Below are 18,933 nucleotides of genomic sequence, written 5' to 3'. Positions count from 1 at the left end.
GGGGAAGGGAGGGGAGGGGAGGGGAGGAGAGGAAAGGGGGGGAGGAGAGACTTTGCTGAGCTATAATTAACAGCCCCTCTCTGGCAGAGGAGAAATGCTGAAGTAGGAGAAACGCAAGCAGGTGGCGCTACACCTGCAGCCAGTCGGCTGACAGCAGCCAGGCCTGGGCCGCCCTGGGGCCGCGGGGGCTGGCGGGGAGGCGGTGTGGGCCGGGCAGGCGCCCCGACCATGCGCTGGCCGGAGCCTGGCTCTTGCTGAGTGCTCAGAAGCGAGCGTGCACTCAACCCACCGACTCCTGCCCTCCGCGAGTTCCAGGGCGGGCCGGGGAGCCAGCCGATGCCTCAGCGCGAGCTCAGGGCTGAGGTGGAAATGGGGTGAGGGGAGAAGCCCCGCGGAGGTCTGGGGAGGAGAAGCCCCGTGGAGGTGGAGGTGGATCCCACGGGGCCGTTGTTGGCGAAGCTTGTGACCACCGGCACTGGACGGGAGCAGCCTCCACGGACCCGGCTGGCAGGAGCGTGCCTGCCGCCACGGGCTGGGCAGTGTGGCCGGGCTGCTGCAGGTCAGGACCACGGCTGGGAGTCGGGCCGGGCTGCTGGGTCAGGACCACGGCCGCGAGTCGGGCCGGGCTGCTGGGTCAGGAAGCTGACACACACCTCCATCTCTTCACCCAAGGTAGCTGCCACTCAGCGGAGGAGCAGGCGCCACAGCTCTCAACCCCCTCTTCCCGCCAGACACGCCGTCCAGCCGCCTCCCAGCTTAGCCCGGGCTCCCGCCAGCTGCTGACAACCAAAGCTAGGACTCGGTGGGCACCCGCTGTGTGCCAGCTCAGTCCCAGGGCTACCCTATTTTCTCCTGTTTCGATCCTCACAATCTTTACCACATAGGTATAATTATCTCCATGTTTCGGGAAGGAGGTAGATTCATAGCAGTAAGATGATTTTGAACAAAACAAATAAGCACACAAACCAAGTAAAGCCGGGTACCAGTGGCACATGCCTGTAATCCCAGCTACTCAGTGGCCAAGACCTAAGGACCATGGTTCAAAGCCAGCCTAGGCAGGAAGGTTCATGAGATGCCAATTAGCCAGCAAAACATAAAAATAGAAATAATCATAAAAATAGAAGTGAAGGTGTGGCTCAAGTGATAGACTGCCAGCCTTGAGCAAAAAAGCTCAGGGACAGCGCCCATCAAAATAAACTACTGAAGACACTCCCGCCTGCCCTAGAATTCCACCCCAGGTAGCATTATTGGTCCTTCCTCCAAGTTCTTAACCAACTGAAGTAATTCGCCATGAGAGAAGCTAAGAATGCGGCCTCTGAGCCCCGGCCCGGCCCAGCCCGGCCTGGCCCTTCAGACTCTCCCGGCCCGGCCCGGCCCGGCCCCTTCATGAGGCGCTTGCCCGGCTTCCGATCAGGACAGCCAGACCCCGGGGCGCTCCAGCCTTCGTGAGGAGGCCCCCTGCTCCTGCCCCTCGCCTCCTAGGCTCCCCGCCACCTACTTGGCTCGGAGTAAGGCCAGCTTCTTCCTCAGGGAGGACACGCGGCCGAGGCAAGCCTGCCTGACGGCTGCGCTGCAGGACGCGGTCTCCACGCGCAGATTCTGCACCATGCTGGGCTGGGGGGGGGCACACGGCCGGCCGGGGCTCACGGGGAGCCTCGTGGCTCGCTGGGCCCCTGCAGATGCCCCGGCTGCTGGCGAGGACCGGCTCCTGACACGGAACTGCCCTGCTCCGCTGCCCCAGAGGAAACCTGGGCAGGTGGAGGGCCCGGGCCGGGAACCGCAGTCTGCTGCTAACCAGACCCCCGCTGCCTCGGGTCCACGCAGAGCCTCCCCTCCCCTCCCACAGCACGGGGCACCTGGAGAGCTCCTCCTTCCCACTCCCGTCCCCACACCGGCGGAGGGTGCTGGGCAGGCGTGGGTGCCATGTCAGCGGCTGGCGCGGAGGGGGGGGCGCCCAGGGCCCGTCCCCAGATCCTCCCCTCCTCGTGGTGAAGCATCACCTGAGCGACCAGGGAAGGGACCGTGGGGAATTCAGCGGCCAGCCAGGAAGGAGTTAGAGTGCTCCAGAAATGTGCACGTGGGGACATTTCAGAAATAGAACAAGCAGAACTGGAGATAGCCCGCCTAGCCAGGCATGTGGTACAGCCTGTAATGCCGCACTCTGGAGGGGCTGAGGTAGGAAGATCCCAAGTTCTGAGCCCAGCCGGGGCTACAGAGCAAAATTCTGCCTTAAACAGAGGAAAGAACTACAAGAAAATGACTCTTGGAAGTGGAGGTATGGCTCAAGTGGTAGAGCACCAGCCTTGAGTATAAAAAGCTAAGGGAGAGTACAAGACCCTGGAGAACCAGCGGGCACGCACACGGGCGCATGTGGGCACGTGCATGCACGCACACGCGCGCACACACATGCACGCACATGCACACACACACAATCAGAGTGGCAGGACGGAGCTGGAAGTCACAGGCCTGTGCGTGCTGGGCCTCAGCTCCCGGGCTCTGGGACCTCAGCTCCAAAGCCCCGGCACCTCCAAACAGCCGCTCACTCGGTGCTGAGCTTCACCTGCCTTCCAGCTCTCCCTGGCCAGTGGACAGGCAGAAATCAATCGTGTGCTGATTGCTGCCAAAGAACTCACTGCACCCACCAGCAGACCTCACGGTCAGGCCGCGCACCTCCTGAGCCCCTGCCCCGCCTGACACCTTCCCCTCTTCATGGCTTACAAGACGTGATGCGCCACAAACAGGGGCACTCACGGGAAGTAAAATGAAGTAAGTTGCTGTGAAAACTATAGTGAGGAGCTGTGTTGTAGTGTTGGTAGCTCATCCTATAATCCCAGCTACAGCAAGGCTGAGATAGAGGAGTGCAATTCCAAGCCAACCTGAGCAGAAAAGCGCACTAGGCTCCATTTCCAATTAACCAGCACAAAGCCAGATTGGAGGCATGGCTCAGGTGGTAGGATACCAACCTAGCAAGTGCAAGGTCCTGAGTTCAAACCTCAGTATCACTTAAAAAAAGTGCAATTAAGGTTGTGGATTTAGTGAAGCCCATGCCTAGAAGGTGTACAGCCCTGAGTTTGATCCCCAGTATGTCTAAATAAATGAATGAATTAACCAATTAACTGAATTTAAGAGGGCGTCAGCCAGCCCCTCTAGACCTTCCTGAAGGCCCACGTTCCCTCATGCGTGGACCCAGGGGCAGGACGCAGGGCCAGCCTTGCCCGCCCAGGCTCACGCTCGCATTGCTGGTCTCCAGTTTCCTACTGTCCACAGACTTCCTGGGAAGAACAAGTCCTAAGGAGCTTAGAAGCTCCCTGCTCACATCAGTAATCCTAGCTACTCCAGGGGCTGGGATCTGCCGCCTGGCCTCAAATCATGATCCTCAGGTCTCAGCCTCCAGAGTAGCCAGATTTACAGGCGTGAGCCACCGTGTTCTGCCCTTGGTTTTATCCAAACACAGAGGTCTCCCAAAGTTCTCCCACAGGAGGAGCACCATCTCACCCCGGCCCACACCCCACCAAGGCCCCTTCCCCCCACCCCGCCCTCCTCTGCTCTCACCTTTCCTCCCGGCCTCGAGGACTCAGGAACCTGCTGGAATCATCGTCGTGGCTGCTCTGCTGGCTGCTCTGCTGGCTGCTGGGGACAGACAGGATGTGAGCCGTTAGCTCTCAGCTTCCTTCCCAACCCGCAGGAGGTCCTTCAGGTGAGGAAATGCAGTTACAAAACTACATCTGCACGTGTCCCCGTGGAAGTGTCACGTGAGCATGCACGGGGTAGGAGAAAGGGCACAAATCTGGAGGACTGGACAAGGAAGGTCCCGCCGCCGCCTGTCTGTGTCCCAGAGACACGACCCTCCTTCCCCAACCCACCTAGACCCCAAGGAACCAGCGTGACTGGGCGGGGGGAGCTGGGCGGGGCATGGGGGTCTGGGATTGCCAAACACCACGGCACAGGAGCACCTGGTCTTCTTTGCCTCTGGAGGCCGAGATGGGAATAGCAAGGTAGAGTCCTTCATTCTTTTCCACCCAGCAAGAGACAGCTCTCTAAGGGGGTCTTACAAAAGGGCTCCACCAACCCGAACGGCCAGTGTGATTCTCTCCCTGGGCCAGGGCCTGCCAGGCAACCCAAACATACAGCACTGTAATACACTAGAACTGCCCAGCAGTCATTCTGAGCTGGTGTTAGCCAGTTAGGCCACCAGATGGCACTGTTGTCTCCTAAACCAGCATCATAACTAAAACCAATCCTGAGCATCAAGAACTGGAACCAACCAGGCAAGGTGGTACAAACATGACCCATTACATATGTATTACATATATGTGTATATAAAGAAGCCTGTTACATATGACATGTGATATGTTATACACAGCATGAGATATATATATATATATATATATATATATATATATATATATATATGTTCATACATGCACAGGTACACACTGGATGGATTTGGGAGAGGCAGATAGAACAAAAGTCATTATAGCTCTGCTCCACCACTTGCTTTCTATGCCCCAGGTATGCTGCTAGGGGGTGGGAGGGAAGGCTGACCACAGGAGATCCCTCCTGCACAGAGACAGGGGCCCAGGGATGCAGACACCCTAGACAAGGTGCGGGCAGGGTGCTGAGCGGAGGTCGGGGTGGAGTAGCTGAAGGTGACCCCACAGCAGGGGCCCCCGGCCTCCCCACAGCCACAGAACCGCGGCGTCGTGGAAGGAAGTGGAAAAGATCGGCGCCGCGGGGACAGGCCTGTAGTCTTAGCTACTCAGGAGGCCGAGAGCTGAGAATTGTGGTTCAAAGTCAGCCCTGGTAGAAAAGCCAGCGAGATTCTTCTCATCTTTTCTCCAATTAACCAGCAAAAAGCCAGAAGTGGAGGTATGACTCAAGTGGTAGAGTGCCAGCCCTGAGGCTCTGAGAACCAACACACACACACACAGACACAGACACACACACACACACACACACACACACAGAGAGACACACACAGACACACACACACACACACACACACACGCGCGCGCGCTGAAAAGAATTTGGAGCAAGTCCAGCAGATGGCACTGGCAGATAAAAATGTCTGTTGGCTTGAAAAAGAAACCCTAAACAAGGATTTGGAAAGACTTCATCTAGGCACAGATGACTGGAAGACGGCTTGTGCTGTGAGAGGAGATGTAGAAAGCATCTGTTCACCGTTCCCCCAAGACAGCTTGTGGAGACACCGGCTCGGTGTGATCTCCCTACTGTGAACTGGCCTCAGTTGCTGTAGAAATCAAGTCTGGAGCACTAAACCTCTTATAATTCCTGACTACTCCCAAGGGATTCCAGCCCCATGGAATGCTGGGTTTTGTTTTTGTGCCAGCACTGGGGCTTGAACTCAGAGCCTGGGCACTGTCCCTTAGCTCTTTGCTCAAAGCTGGCACTCTACCACTTGAGCCAGAGCTCCCTTTCTGGCTCGAAACCCTGGTTTTCTGCAGCAGCAGCAGCAGCAGCATGGCAGTGCAGGTCAGAGCAGCCCGGGAAGGGCCGGGGAAATCTCAGCGAAGCCCTGCCCTGAGCCTCACAGGCAGGAATTCACCAGGCTGTGACCAGGAAGCTTGGCAAAGCTGGGCAAATTCTCATGATGCCTCTGTCCCTCCCCACTAGAGGGACACGTGCACCAGGATGGGCCAAACCCACAAGCCACCGGGAGGTGTCCTTGTTCCCTCTTGCAAGGCACAGCTGGACTGCCAGGGGAACAGAATCCAGAAACATTTCTTTCTCTTTTTCTTTCACTAAATGTTTTGCACTAGCAGTGATTGAACCCAGGGCTTCACATGTACTAGGCAAGCACCCTACCACGGAGCAGCATTCCCAGTCCTTTTTATTGTACTTTAAGGCAGGATTTCACCAAGTTGCCCAGGCTCGCCTTTGAACACTTGATTCCCTCTGGGCTCACTCCCCTAGTTGCTGGAATTATAGGCAGAGGCACCACAACTCACCCAGCACTCGATAAGCAAGCATGTCCTATGTAGAATGGGCAACACAATAATAGCCTGCTGAATCTGGACGGGGGCTAGAGATTTGGGGAGGGTCCAGTCAGCCATGGGGGCGAGCTGGGGTTTAGTATTCAAAAGCACAGGAGGATCACGTCTGAACTCCTAGCTACTCAGGAGGCTGAGACCTGAGGATCATGGTTTGAAGCCAGCCTGGATAGGACAGTCCATGAGCTAAGGGATGGCACCTAGGCCTTGAGTTCAAGACTTAGTACTGGCACAAAAACAAAAAACTTAGCTTAATTTTTAAAAGGCTGGTTGGTGGCGGGGGGAGGATGGGAAGAGATGAGAAGGGGAAACAAAGGAGGAGGCTACAATGCTTGATAAGAAATGTACGCATTATCTTGCCCATGTAATTGTAACTCCTCTGTACAGTATTTTCACAATAAAAATAAATAATTTTAAAAAAAGGCTGGCTGGTGCTCTACCACATTAGCCACAACACCACTACTGTATTTTTGTGGTTCTCTGTAGATAAGAGCCCGGGGTACAACTCAAGGGAGATCACTTGTCCGCCTGCATGAGGCTCTGGGTTTCACCCCCCAGCACCCTCCACATTCAAGAAAAACCCTGGGATGGGAAAGTGGCTCAGTGGTAGAGTGCTTGCCTTGCATGCATGAGGCCCTGGGTTCGATTCCTCAGTACCACATAATCAGAAAAAGCTGAAAGTGGCACTGTGGCTCAAGTGGTAGAGCACCAGCCTTGAGCTGAAGAGCACCCAGGCCCAGAGTTCAGGCCCTCCAACTGGGAAGAAAGAAAAGAGGAAAGAAAGAAAGAGGAAGAAAAGCCCTTGTCAACTTCCCATCATTTGAGGCCAAGTTCACACTCCTCACCTCAGTACAGACACTGTCTCCTACCCACACCTGACGGGACTCAGCGCACCCCAGCCTGCTGCCCGACTCTGCCTTGAACCCCTCTTTCTCTGAATCCATCTGGCTTTCCCCGGCCCCTTCTTCGTCCCTAGCTCCCATCACAGAAGCAATGTAGCTAGCTCAGCTAAGAATCGAACCTCATGACTCTCGCCTTAGACCACTCACACTCAAATCTCAGACAGCCTAGACAGCCCTAGTCCATCCGCTACCCAGCAGTCTAATGTCTACACTATTGATGTCTTAGAAGAATTAAATAGCCACAGACACCTAAGTTATCTGGCATTAAGCAGACACTCGATCTTGTGGCCCTTCTGGATCCTCCAAAAGCAAAACCCGGAGAACTCTCCCTTGATGCCCGCCACGTACTCTGAATTCCTGCTGCCGCCGAGCTGGCCTGTGCGAAGGCAATGCTCCTGTGTCGTAGGGTCCCACAGCGACTCATTCACTAATACTTAATGGCTTACCATGTCTTCTGCCACACTAGAAAGAAGGAGTGCAAAGATCCTTCATTATTTCTTCCAATCCTCGGTGCTTACCCTTCTTGCTACCACGTATTACCTGTACAGAATATTTCTGATAAACGAATAGGCAAATCTCTGTGTGTCCTTCCATGCTATATTTATAACGACCTCCATGTCCCAGAGTGTCTGGTCAGTCCAGAAGGACTTCTGGGCTGAGTGTGCCCTCACGCCAGCAGACAGAGCTCTCCTTTTGGTCACCATTTTCTGAAGGTGTTGAAAGTGTCCTGTGAATTCCTCTGGGGTGTGGAAGGGGCAGTGTGACCTCTGGGGTGTCTTTCACTAGTTCATGTTTCTACTGACTGTGCTTCACGCATTGGTCTAGACTTTGGGGACACCAAAGTAGCTCTTGACATACAGAAGCTACTTCAACAAAACCACCAGTGTGTCCCTAACCAATGCCAGCCCTGCGGCGCCCGTCCTGGGCTAAGACCCCGTAGACCCTCGGCTGTGCAAAGCAAGGAGCGTCACGTTGTGCACGGAAGCACCTCCAGGCGGGCACACAGGCTGGCCAAACACAAGCGCCCGGGAGACGGTGAGGGGACTTGAGATCCGGGGCTGAGACTTGTGAATTTACCCTTCTTTAGGATTGCTCATGCGTTAAGAGATGTTCGTGGCAATCCTTGGCTTGTCTGAGCACAGGTATAGCAGAGCTCTGACTGGAGGTGGAAAATTAAATGTTCTTTCCAGTGCTTTGTAAAAGGAAAGATTAAAAATAAAGGGTCCTCACACACAACAAAAGCTCTAGGGCTCTCGGCCCACACAATTAGAAGAATTAGACTTACCCAGTTCCATTCCTGACATGGGTTCTGAGAAAAGGGGAAGGGAGGACCTGTATCAGCTCCACGCCGTTCCACTTCCTCTTAGCTACGCAGCACTTCCCACACCCCAGAAGCCTCTTGGGCCTCAATCGCTGCTTGGCTTCACAGTGAAATCTCAGCCACTCTTAGAGAGTAAATACAAATCAACCAGGTCCCTTAGAAGTAAACCTGCACTCAGGAGGCCATGGGTGTAGCCTGATTGCTCCCAGGTTTGAAATCTGTGAGGACTCAAGATTTGGGACAGCGAGGTGTCAAAGGCTGCAGCAGGCCGTCCCCCTTCTGCCCATCCCAGCAACCTGCTCCTCCCTGTCCACAGAGAACCCTTACTCGCCACTCCACAGCACTCCATGGGGGGAGAGAAAGCCACAGAAAGTTCTTCAACCCAAAGCAAACAAAAGCCACTGCACACACACAAGCCCCCAAAGTGTATTTTGGACAAGCTGCTGTATTTGGGGCCCTGCTGCCTTCCTGTAAGGTGTGCTTCCGTCTCCACAGCTCCCCTCTGAACAGGGACGAGTCACGACCCACACACCTCCAATCCCTCCGGCTCCTCTCCAGCCACCAGGCTGGGGGCGGGGGGGGGGGAGACACCACTGACTCCATACTAGGCGACTGAGTGAACTCGCACGTGGCTGTGTGTGTGTCCAGTGCACGCGTCATGCAGAACTCCAGGTCGGTACCCAAGAGTATGCCTTGTCATGCGGGGTTTACAGAATTCAAGCCAAAAACCGACCAAAAAAAACCCAAAAACAACTTATCATTTTATGTTGTCCTGTTACAGACCAAACACCCGAGTACTCATTGCCAGGCTTCTGGAAATGTCATCAGCACCTACAAAACCACGGGCTTGGTAATTGATACACAGACTGGTGGTCGCTTGACCCTCTCCTGGCGTCTGTCCAGCCCTCTCCTCTCCCCCCACCATGCTCGCCTCCAGCCAGCCCACACCCACCCATGCCTTCACCCAACCCCACCTGCTCACCCCGGAGCTGGATCTCCGGCTCCGACGGCTTCAGCGGACCCCAGGCCCCTGTAATCCGACTGTTTACTAGACAGCAACAAAATCCTGCTGCCTCCTGCACTAGCATGATCACAGCTCCCCGACCCCCACCTTCATTCCTCCCCCAGACAACTCATAGCTGCCTGCCCGAGCCCCTCACCCACATCACCATCCGTCGGATTAGTCGCCTAAACCAGGAGATTCAGAAATCGGTCCAACACGTTCCCCTCCGCCATTCCCGACTTTCTACCTCCATCCATTTATGTCCATGTCCCTGCCCAAAGACTGGTTGTAATACAAGTCACACAGGGCCAGGCATAGTGGCGCAGCCTGTAATCCCAGCACTCTGGAGACAGAGACAGGAGGATCTCCACTTCCAGCCATCCCACACCCCCTCCAAAACAATTACCTGAACCCTGAAAACTGTTTAAATGTAAGTGTAGAGTATTTTATACACATGCGAAACTGGACCAAAGAAGTTGGTTAGCATTGGGGGGCAGCGTGAGGTTTGGCAGATGGGGGAGGGGGAGGGAGGGCGTGAGGCTGATCAAGGCTGATTGCTTCTACATCCTCTGTCCAAGTAATTGATGCCAGTGAAAAAGGTCGGAGAGCCTGGCACTGGTGGCTTATCCCAGATGCTCAGGAGGCTGAGATGTGAGGATCATGGCTTGAAGCTAGACCAGGCAGATAAACCCAGGCGACTCTTATCTCCAGTGAACCAGCAAAAAGCCGGAAGTAGAGCTGTGACTCAAGTGGTAAAGCATCAACCTTGAATGAAAACACTAATCAAGAGCAAGAGGCCCTGAGTTCAAGCCCCAGTACCAGTCAAATGAATAGGAAAAAAAAATAAGTTCCTATTGACTTGCCAAGCCTAGATTCTGACTGATGGAGCTGTTTTTTGTTTTGTTTTGTTATTTGTTTTTATGTGCCTCATGTTTAAGCAACATCTTAGGCTTGCAAATGACTAAAGTCCTACTTTACTGAACTGTATCAATAAATGCTGGACAACCAGACTGGGGACTGGTTTGGATCAGAGGCCAGCTTCAGGTGCAGATCCCCAGGTCCGTCTCTAAAGTCGCCGCTCGGCGCTGGCGGTGATAGCACCCAGCTTCTAACAGGGCCTCCCCTCCCTTCCAGTGCAGCTCTGTGCCCGCCGCTGCCACGTCCCGCACTGCCACGGGTCACCAAGTCTGGTGACCAGCCAACCAGGGGACACTCAGCCCCCACCCTCCCCCCGCCGTGTGCAGGAAGCCACCAGAACTCCTTAATCCAGCAGGCAAATTCATTCCTCAACCCTTGTCCTTTGATTCCCAGCTTCAACCCTTTCTTACATAACCAGCTCTGCCACCCTGCCCGGGGGCCCTGCACACAGAGCAGGGCTGCTCTCCCCTCTGCACACCCGGAGATTAAATCTGTAACTCCCACCCCCCCAGCCTGACCCACAGCTCGGCCCCCTCTGCCCTGCAGAAACTAATGACAGACCCAAACTTGTCACTGTTTTCCCCGGTGACAAGGGCCATTGTCCTCAGAGAGGCCCCTTGGGGTACGCTGGGGAAGACCTCCTCCCCCATCTACTGAACACAGTGGGTGCTTAGCCACCCGATCTGCTCCTGACTCCAGCCCTCCACCTTGAACACTGCTCCAGAGACTGTTAGGGGCTCCAGGTCCACACTCCATCCTGTCTGCCCAGCCTCACCGGAGAGGTAAGAAGCAGATACTGGAAAGGGAGGTGAAGAAGGAATCCATTCTCAGGTACAATTAGCACATGGTGACGCAAAGATTCTTTTTCCTGTAAGCAGGTCCTGGGGCTTGAACTCAGGGCCCGGATGCCGTCCCTTCCTTCATGTTTGCACTCAAGGCTGGCACTTTGCCAGCTCTACTTCTCAGTTTCTTTTGGTGACTAACTGAGGATAAGAATCTCTCAGGAGGGGCTGGGAAGGTGGCTCAGTGGTAGAGCGCTTGCCTTGCATGCCTGAGGCCCTGGGTTCAATTCCTCAGCACCACATAAGAAAAAAGAAAAAAGCCGGAAGTGGTGCTATGGCTCCAGTGGTAGAGTGCTAGCCTTGAGCTGAGGGACAGTGCCCAGGCCCAGAGTTCAAATCCCATGACCGACAAAAAAAAAAGTCTCTCAGGCTTGCCTGCCTGGTTGACTTTAAACCTCGATCCTCAGATCTCAGCCTCCTGAATAGTTCAGATTACAGGCGGCGTGGACTGCGGGTTTCTGTCTACGCCTTCTGCCCTTGACGCCCTTATCCTTTCCCCTTGAACCCACTCCAGGCTGAACCCTGGTATCGGCATGAAAGCAGAGGGCGGCGGGAACGACGTCACTGGTGAGTGGGGTCCCTGTCGGGCTGTCCTGGGGGTGAGGCTGGGAGCTGGGCAGGACTTGATGTCCATCTCGTGGAGCATCCGTCAGTTCTGCTCTGAAGCCAGCAGCTCTCAGCCACATCACACCAACGCCTGAAACCGAGAGCCAGCCAGCTGCGGCCCAGTGACAGCAGCTGCCAGGTGGCGGCGCCCGGCACGGAGTCCACGGCCGCAGGAGAAAGCCTCTGACCAGAGCTGAAAAACACCCAGGAACCGCACCTAGCAGCACACGTCTTAACCACCCGAGAGCGTGAAAATGCCAGGCGAGATGTGCCGGCAGAAGGGGTGGACTCAGTGAGCAAGAGCCAGGGCCTAGAGGCTTCCAGAAGACCTGTGAAGCACAGCCGGCCGTTCAGCACTCGGGGACCAGAGAGTTCAGGCCCATTCTGGTTGGGCACGAGGGCAGGACTCTGGGGCTGAGGCCGCTGCCCAGCCCAAGTGTGGTGCCCCAAGGCTCTCCAAAGGAGGTATAGGAAGAATGCCAGGGATGGAGCCAAGTCTGTTCTCCTGCCAGCAGGAGCGAGCAGCCGGGTCGAGGGGCTAACCAACCCTGAGCAGACCTGAGCCGCCGAGTCATCAGAAACGAGGGGTAACACCTGCCAGACAATGCTCAGCAGAGGCTCGGGACTGAGCAGCCCAGGCCCTGTCACAGCCGACTAAAGACCAGCAGCCATTAAGAACAAGGCTTTCTCTTTTGCTGATAATTGCATACCAGCATTAATTCTGTCACTGGCCGCCTGTGTTCCTCCAGTTCACAAAATTGAAAATAATAAGCCAGCCGGGCGCTGGTGGCTCACGCCTGTAATCCTAGCTACTCAGGAGGCTGAGATCTGAGGATCTCGGTTCAAAGCCAGCCCGGGCAGGAGAGACTGTGAGACTCCTATCTCCAATAAACCACCAGAAAACTGGAAGTGGCGCTGTAGCTCAAGTGGTAGAGCGCCCAGGCCCAGAGTTCAAGCCCCACGACCGACAAAAAAAAAAAAAAAAGAAAGAAAATAATAAGCCAGATGACGGTGGCTCACGCCTGTCATCCTAGCTACTCGGGAGGCTGAGATCTGAGGATCCTGGTTTGAAGCTAGCCTGGGCAGAGAGAGACTCTTACCCAGGCCAAAAAAAAGCCAGAAGTGAAGCTATAGCTTGAGTGGTAGAGCCCCAGCCTTGACCACAAAGGCCATGATTTCAAGCCCCAGGTCTGGCACAAGGGGGGAGGGGGTAAAATAAATGAATCTTGAAAAGGTACAAAGTGGGGAACTTGTAACTGAGGAGGTTGAGCTCAAGGAGAAAGGCACCCAAGGGTGGGGGACATGCAAAAGCATCCGGAGAGGATGGATTCTTAGGACTAAAACAAAAGACAGGGGAGAGAGCCCCATGGAAAACCCATCCCAGACCAATGCACCAGTCACCAGGAAGCTCAAGGCCTTTGAACTGTGCTATTCCCCAGCAGAACCCTCTCAGCTTCCTGCTCCCATGCCCCACCCCCACCCCAAAGTCATTTACCTTTTAGCCCCAGGAAACACTGGTTTATAGGGAAACTGTGATCCTGGCTTTTTCCAGTTGGAAGAAATTACACACACACACACACACACACACACACACACACACACACACACACACACAGAGTTCTAACCAAGACTTCTGGTCATCTACTAACTGGGGGACTCGGGGAGCTGGGAAGAAAAGACCAGATGGACTATGCCTGAGGCATTGAATGCGGTATCTTCCCTGCTACGCCCTTTGGGAAACTTCTGCTTTTGATTGGTTTGGTGTGAGGGGTTTTAGATGTTTCATTTGTTCACTGTTTTGTTTCGTATTTGTTTTAAAGGGTGTCTATGTACCCCAGGTTAGCCTCAGGCTCTCAGTCCTCCAATCACAGCCTCCTGAGTGCTGGCAGTACAGGCGTGCACCCTTGCGCTTAGCTGCTGTTAAAGCACTGGTGGTTACTTTGCATTCATTCACTTTCCACAGAGCCACTACAGTTGTAGGGCCGTGCATTCAATTCAAATTTGCATGGGGGCCCTGGGGCAGGGGAAAGAGAAGTGAGCTTCAAGAGCCTGCAGACCCCAGGTAGCAAGACACAGCTCTGCCCTTCAGAATCACAACCTAGGACGACAGGCCTAAGACATTCAGGTGTAAACAAAAGTTCCTATCCCAGAGCTGGGGAAATGGATGTGGTCAGGTACTGACCATCCACATTTTCCACCTTCCATCTCACTTAAAAGCCGGTACTTACTTAATAATCCTTTCCCTTTTTATGAAAATTCTATCCTCTTCTCCTGAAGTTCTTTCCTTGAGATGGGGGTCTTTCTATGTAAGTCAGGCTTTAGGTGCAATGAAGCTGAACTTAAAAAACAAAAAAACTTTCCTAGAAATTTGTTCTGGCAGCTAAGTGGGAGACAGATCGGTAGGCAGAGAAGAATGTGTAGATGAACCTAGAAAGCTGAGGGACGGACGACGGCTAGAGAACGAACGTGGTTCAGAGCAAGGCGGCCAGCAAACAAGCCCAGAGACCCACTCGCTTCCCGGGCTCGCTTCCCGCCTGCTCTCCTTTCACTCTGATCTCTTCATAGCCTGTCATTGTATAAGTCTATAATTCAATTCATAAAATCATGGGTCAATGCTCACCAGCGGGAGAGAGCCTCACCAATAGCCTCATCTAATTCTCTCCTTTTCAGAATGGGACACCAATGACCGGAAGACGTTTAAGAGACAGGTGTATGAACAGGTGTCACAGAGGTATGAACAGCACTACAAAGAGCAAAACGCAAGCCGGGGGTTCGGCGCGTGCTCCTCCGGCCGCACCCTGCCGTCCCTGGGGTAGAAGGTATCTCAGACTCCCTTTTTCCTTAGCCCTTGAATGATCCTAACTGTAGAAGGGTCCTGTGCTACTGGGAACACAGAAACAAAGAAAATAGGCAAGATTCTTACTCTTTTTATTTATTTTTGGTGCTGATGCTTGAACTCAGGACCTGGGTGTTGTCGTTTAACTTTTTCACACAAGGCTGGCCTGCTACCACTTGAGGCCTAGCTCCAATTCTGATTTTTGGTGGTTAGTTGAAGACCAGAGTCTGGTGGACTTTCCTGCTCAAGCTGACTTTGAATCGTGATCCTAAGATCTCAGTCTCCTGGGTAGCTAGGGTTACAGGTGTGAGCCTCTGGTACCCAGCAAGATTCCTGCTTTTAAGGGTCCCAAAAATCTTCTGCAGGAGGGATGCAGAAATGAGACACTGATCATCAACACAATAGCATAAAAAGTGATCATTTCAGCCAGGTATTGCTGGCTCATTCAGGAGGCTGAGATGTGAGGGTCATGGTTCAAAGCCAGCCTGGATAGACAAATCTGAAAGATTCTAATCCCCTAATAACCAGCAAAAAAACTGGAACCAGAGACATGGTTCAAGTGGTAGAGCACTAGCTTTGAGTGCAAAAAGCTAAACAAGCTAGGCCCTGACATCAAGCCTTAGTAGCAGCACCCCTCCTACCTACCCCAAAATGATCATCTCAAAAGTAAAACTGGGAGCTGAGTCTCAAAAAAAGACTAAAAAACAGGTTATTATCACCCGAGACTAAAGGGCAGAGCCTGCACTGAGATCCACGCCACTTACTGTAGAAGGGGCGGCGAGGGCAATGTGCCTGTGTTGCATGACTGGCACTGATGTGTGCAGAACAAATCCCGAAGGTCCTGTAAATGCATACCATCCGAGGCCTGACCTCTGGGCCTGGGCGCTGTCCCTCAGCTCTTCAGCTCAAGGCTAGCGCTCTACCACTTGAGCCACAGCGCCACTTCCGGCTTTTTTCTTTTTGCGTATGTGGTACTGAGGAATCGAACCCAGGGCTTCAGGCATACAAGGCAAGCGCTCTACCACTGAGCCACCTTCCCAGCCCCTCTTGGTGTACTTTTAAATCTAAAGGGAAGTCAGAAGCAGTTTCCAGCAAAATCTGTTTCACTTTATCCTAATGAATGTCTATCTGCTCATAGTGAGAACACACAGTTTAATCAAACATTTTCCTCTTTCACTCCATACTTCTACCAACTGGGAGAAAAGTAAAATTACATATTTGCTTTCCTATTTTCTTAAACATTTATTATACATACTGGGTATGAATCTTTGTGGGGTTTTTTTGGGGGGTCCGGTCGTGGGGCCGGAACTCTGGGCCTGGGCACTGTCCCTCAGCTCTTCAGCTCAAGGCTAGCACTCTACCACTTGAGCCACAGCGCCACTTCCGGCTTTTTTCTTTCTGCTTGTGTGGTGCTGAGAAATCGAACCCAGGGCCTCAGGCATGCAAGGCAAGCGCTCTACCACTGAGCCACCTTCCCAGCCCAGTGGGTGTGAATCTTACACAAAGTAACACATTTGAGCAGTATTTATCATTCCTATTGAGGGGGATGGAGCAAGTCACAGAACTATCAGAAGTACAGGACGCAGTGGTCCTAAAGTATCACTTAGACATTAAGTTCAAGTATTTGTTGGAACAAAAGAATTGCATGTACCCATCTTATGAAAGAGGGAATCCGATTTTTCAGGGGACACGCAAAAAGCATCTTCATCTCACAAATGTTTCTCTAGCTCATAGACTGTCTACAGCACTGTTTTGTTTTGTTTTTGATACATTCTTACTATGTAACCCTGCTGACCTCTAACCCACAATCCTCCTGTCTCAGCCTCTTGGGATCACTGGCATAACCGCTTCACCCAAGTGGTCTTTAAATAGGTTTTTCATATTATTTATTATCATACAGCAGTGGTAGAGCAGGGTTCATTTCCACACCCATTTCCACACCACACACAAAGTATGCCGAGCAACCCTACCCGGTCCCTCCACTCTACCCTACACTTCAAAAAAATTTCAGCAGGCTTCATTGTTCTATTTTCATAAACCCACATTTCCATGCCAGGTGGCCTTGAACTCGTGGTACACTGTGAGGAGGTGCCCTGGGGCTCTAGATTCCCCATGGTGAGGAGAGACAAGGTTATAAAAAGTAAATAAATAAAGCCACAAAGGACTGGGAAGGTGGCTGAGTGGTAGGTAGAGTGCTTGCTCTTGCATGCCTGAAACCCTGAGTTTGATTCCTCAGCACCACATAAACAGAAAAAGGCCAGAAATGGCGCTGTGGCTCAAGTGGAAGAGCGCTAGCCTTGAGCAAAAGAAGCAAAGGGACAGTGCCCAGGCCCTGAGTTCAAGCCCCAGGACTAGCAATAATAATAATAATACCATGAAGATGGCCTCCCAAATTTTAAATTGTTCATCTCAAGGATGCTTCTGAGACACAAAAGAAAAGTCTTGTTTCTTCTTCTTGGATGGAGAAACTAAAGGGTGGATTTCCATCCATCAGAAAAGGGAGGAGAGAAGCAATGGCAGGCTTTATCCACAACCTTTATCCATAGCAGGGACCCCCGTCTACAAGCTTTAGCCATCTAGTCTAAGACAGAACAAACTAGGCCCTAGCGGAGAGTAAATTGCATCTGCTTTCCTACGACAGAAGCGTCCACCCCACGCTGCTTCCTAAGGAAGGCAGCCTTCCTGACACACTAGCCAGCAGGATCACCCAAGATCACAGCCCCTGCTTCCTCCTAGAGACATCTGCCATCTTTTAAAGGCTTGCATTTATTCGGTGTTTCACACTGCAGGCCTCATGGTTTCTCTATAAAAATTTGCTTTTAGGCAAAGGAACGGATGAACAATAAAATGAACTAGACAGCCTCGGTTCAAGGGCCAGCCGACAGGAACCAAGCAACCAGCGCTGGTGGCATTTGGTCTCCCTTCCCCCTGGCAGCCCAACTGTTTAATGAGTCCTTGCAAAAATCCAGCCAAGGCTCCCCGCAGGAGCTGCAGCGTTGAAAGGGTAGAGGCATGCTGGAACTGTGGCTGTCATCTTTGGCCTATGTGGCCTACTTCCCAAGAATTTTAATTGCCTACAATATCAGCATGAATGTGTGTGTGTGTGTGTGTGTGTGTGTGTGTGTGTGTGTGTGCATGCCTCTGTATAATCAGATACATACATTTATAGAAATAGAGATGAGGCTGGGACGGTGGCTCAGTGGTAGAGCGCTTGCCTTGCATGCCTGAGGCCCTGGGTTCAATTCCTCAGCACCACATAAGAAAAAAGAAAAAAGCCGGAAGTGGTGCTATGGCTCCAGTGGTAGAGTGCTAGCCTTGAGCTGAGGGACAGTGCCCAGGCCCAGAGTTCAAATCCCATGACCGACAAAAAAAAAAGTCTCTCAGGCTTGCCTGCCTGGTTGACTTTAAACCTCGATCCTCAGATCTCAGCCTCCTGAATAGTTCAGATTACAGGCGGCGTGGACTGCGGGTTTCTGTCTACGCCTTCTGCCCTTGACGCCCTTATCCTTTCCCCTTGAACCCACTCCAGGCTGAACCCTGGTATCGGCATGAAAGCAGAGGGCGGCGGGAACGACGTCACTGGTGAGTGGGGTCCCTGTCGGGCTGTCCTGGGGGTGAGGCTGGGAGCTGGGCAGGACTTGATGTCCATCTCGTGGAGCATCCGTCAGTTCTGCTCTGAAGCCAGCAGCTCTCAGCCACATCACACCAACGCCTGAAACCGAGAGCCAGCCAGCTGCGGCCCAGTGACAGCAGCTGCCAGGTGGCGGCGCCCGGCACGGAGTCCACGGCCGCAGGAGAAAGCCTCTGACCAGAGCTGAAAAACACCCAGGAACCGCACCTAGCAGCACACGTCTTAACCACCCGAGAGCGTGAAAATGCCAGGCGAGATGTGCCGGCAGAAGGGGTGGACTCAGTGAGCAAGAGCCAGGGCCTAGAGGCTTCCAGAAGACCTGTGAAGCACAGCCGGCCGTTCAGCACTCGGGGACCAGAGAGTTCAGGCCCATTCTGGTTGGGCACGAGGGCAGGACTCTGGGGCTGAGGCCGCTGCCCAGCCCAAGTGTGGTGCCCCAAGGCTCTCCAAAGGAGGTATAGGAAGAATGCCAGGGATGGAGCCAAGTCTGTTCTCCTGCCAGCAGGAGCGAGCAGCCGGGTCGAGGGGCTAACCAACCCTGAGCAGACCTGAGCCGCCGAGTCATCAGAAACGAGGGGTAACACCTGCCAGACAATGCTCAGCAGAGGCTCGGGACTGAGCAGCCCAGGCCCTGTCACAGCCGACTAAAGACCAGCAGCCATTAAGAACAAGGCTTTCTCTTTTGCTGATAATTGCATACCAGCATTAATTCTGTCACTGGCCGCCTGTGTTCCTCCAGTTCACAAAATTGAAAATAATAAGCCAGCCGGGCGCTGGTGGCTCACGCCTGTAATCCTAGCTACTCAGGAGGCTGAGATCTGAGGATCTCGGTTCAAAGCCAGCCCGGGCAGGAGAGACTGTGA

The 18,933-nt window shown here is 53.3% G+C and overlaps 1 protein-coding gene across 2 annotated transcripts in view; it reads right to left on the bottom strand.

Moving 5' to 3' along the window:
* Positions 1–18,933, bottom strand: part of Gramd1b (GRAM domain containing 1B) — a 114,876-nt gene that overhangs the window by 81,393 nt on the left and 14,550 nt on the right. The window contains exon 2 of one of the 2 annotated variants that reach the window (XM_013009656.1): positions 3,553–3,627. The gene's annotated coding sequence lies outside the window, so the exon portion shown is untranslated. Of the gene's footprint in view, positions 1–3,552; positions 3,631–18,933 lie in introns of both variants that reach the window. The other variant, XM_013009657.1, reaches the window with a different exon arrangement.

This window comes from Dipodomys ordii, unplaced genomic scaffold, assembly GCF_000151885.1.
Source record: "Dipodomys ordii isolate 6190 unplaced genomic scaffold, Dord_2.0 Scaffold10, whole genome shotgun sequence".
NCBI classification, from domain to species: Eukaryota; Metazoa; Chordata; class Mammalia; order Rodentia; family Heteromyidae; genus Dipodomys; species Dipodomys ordii.
The sequence above is the reverse complement of the archived record's forward strand: the minus strand, read 5'-3'. Positions and strand labels throughout refer to the sequence as shown.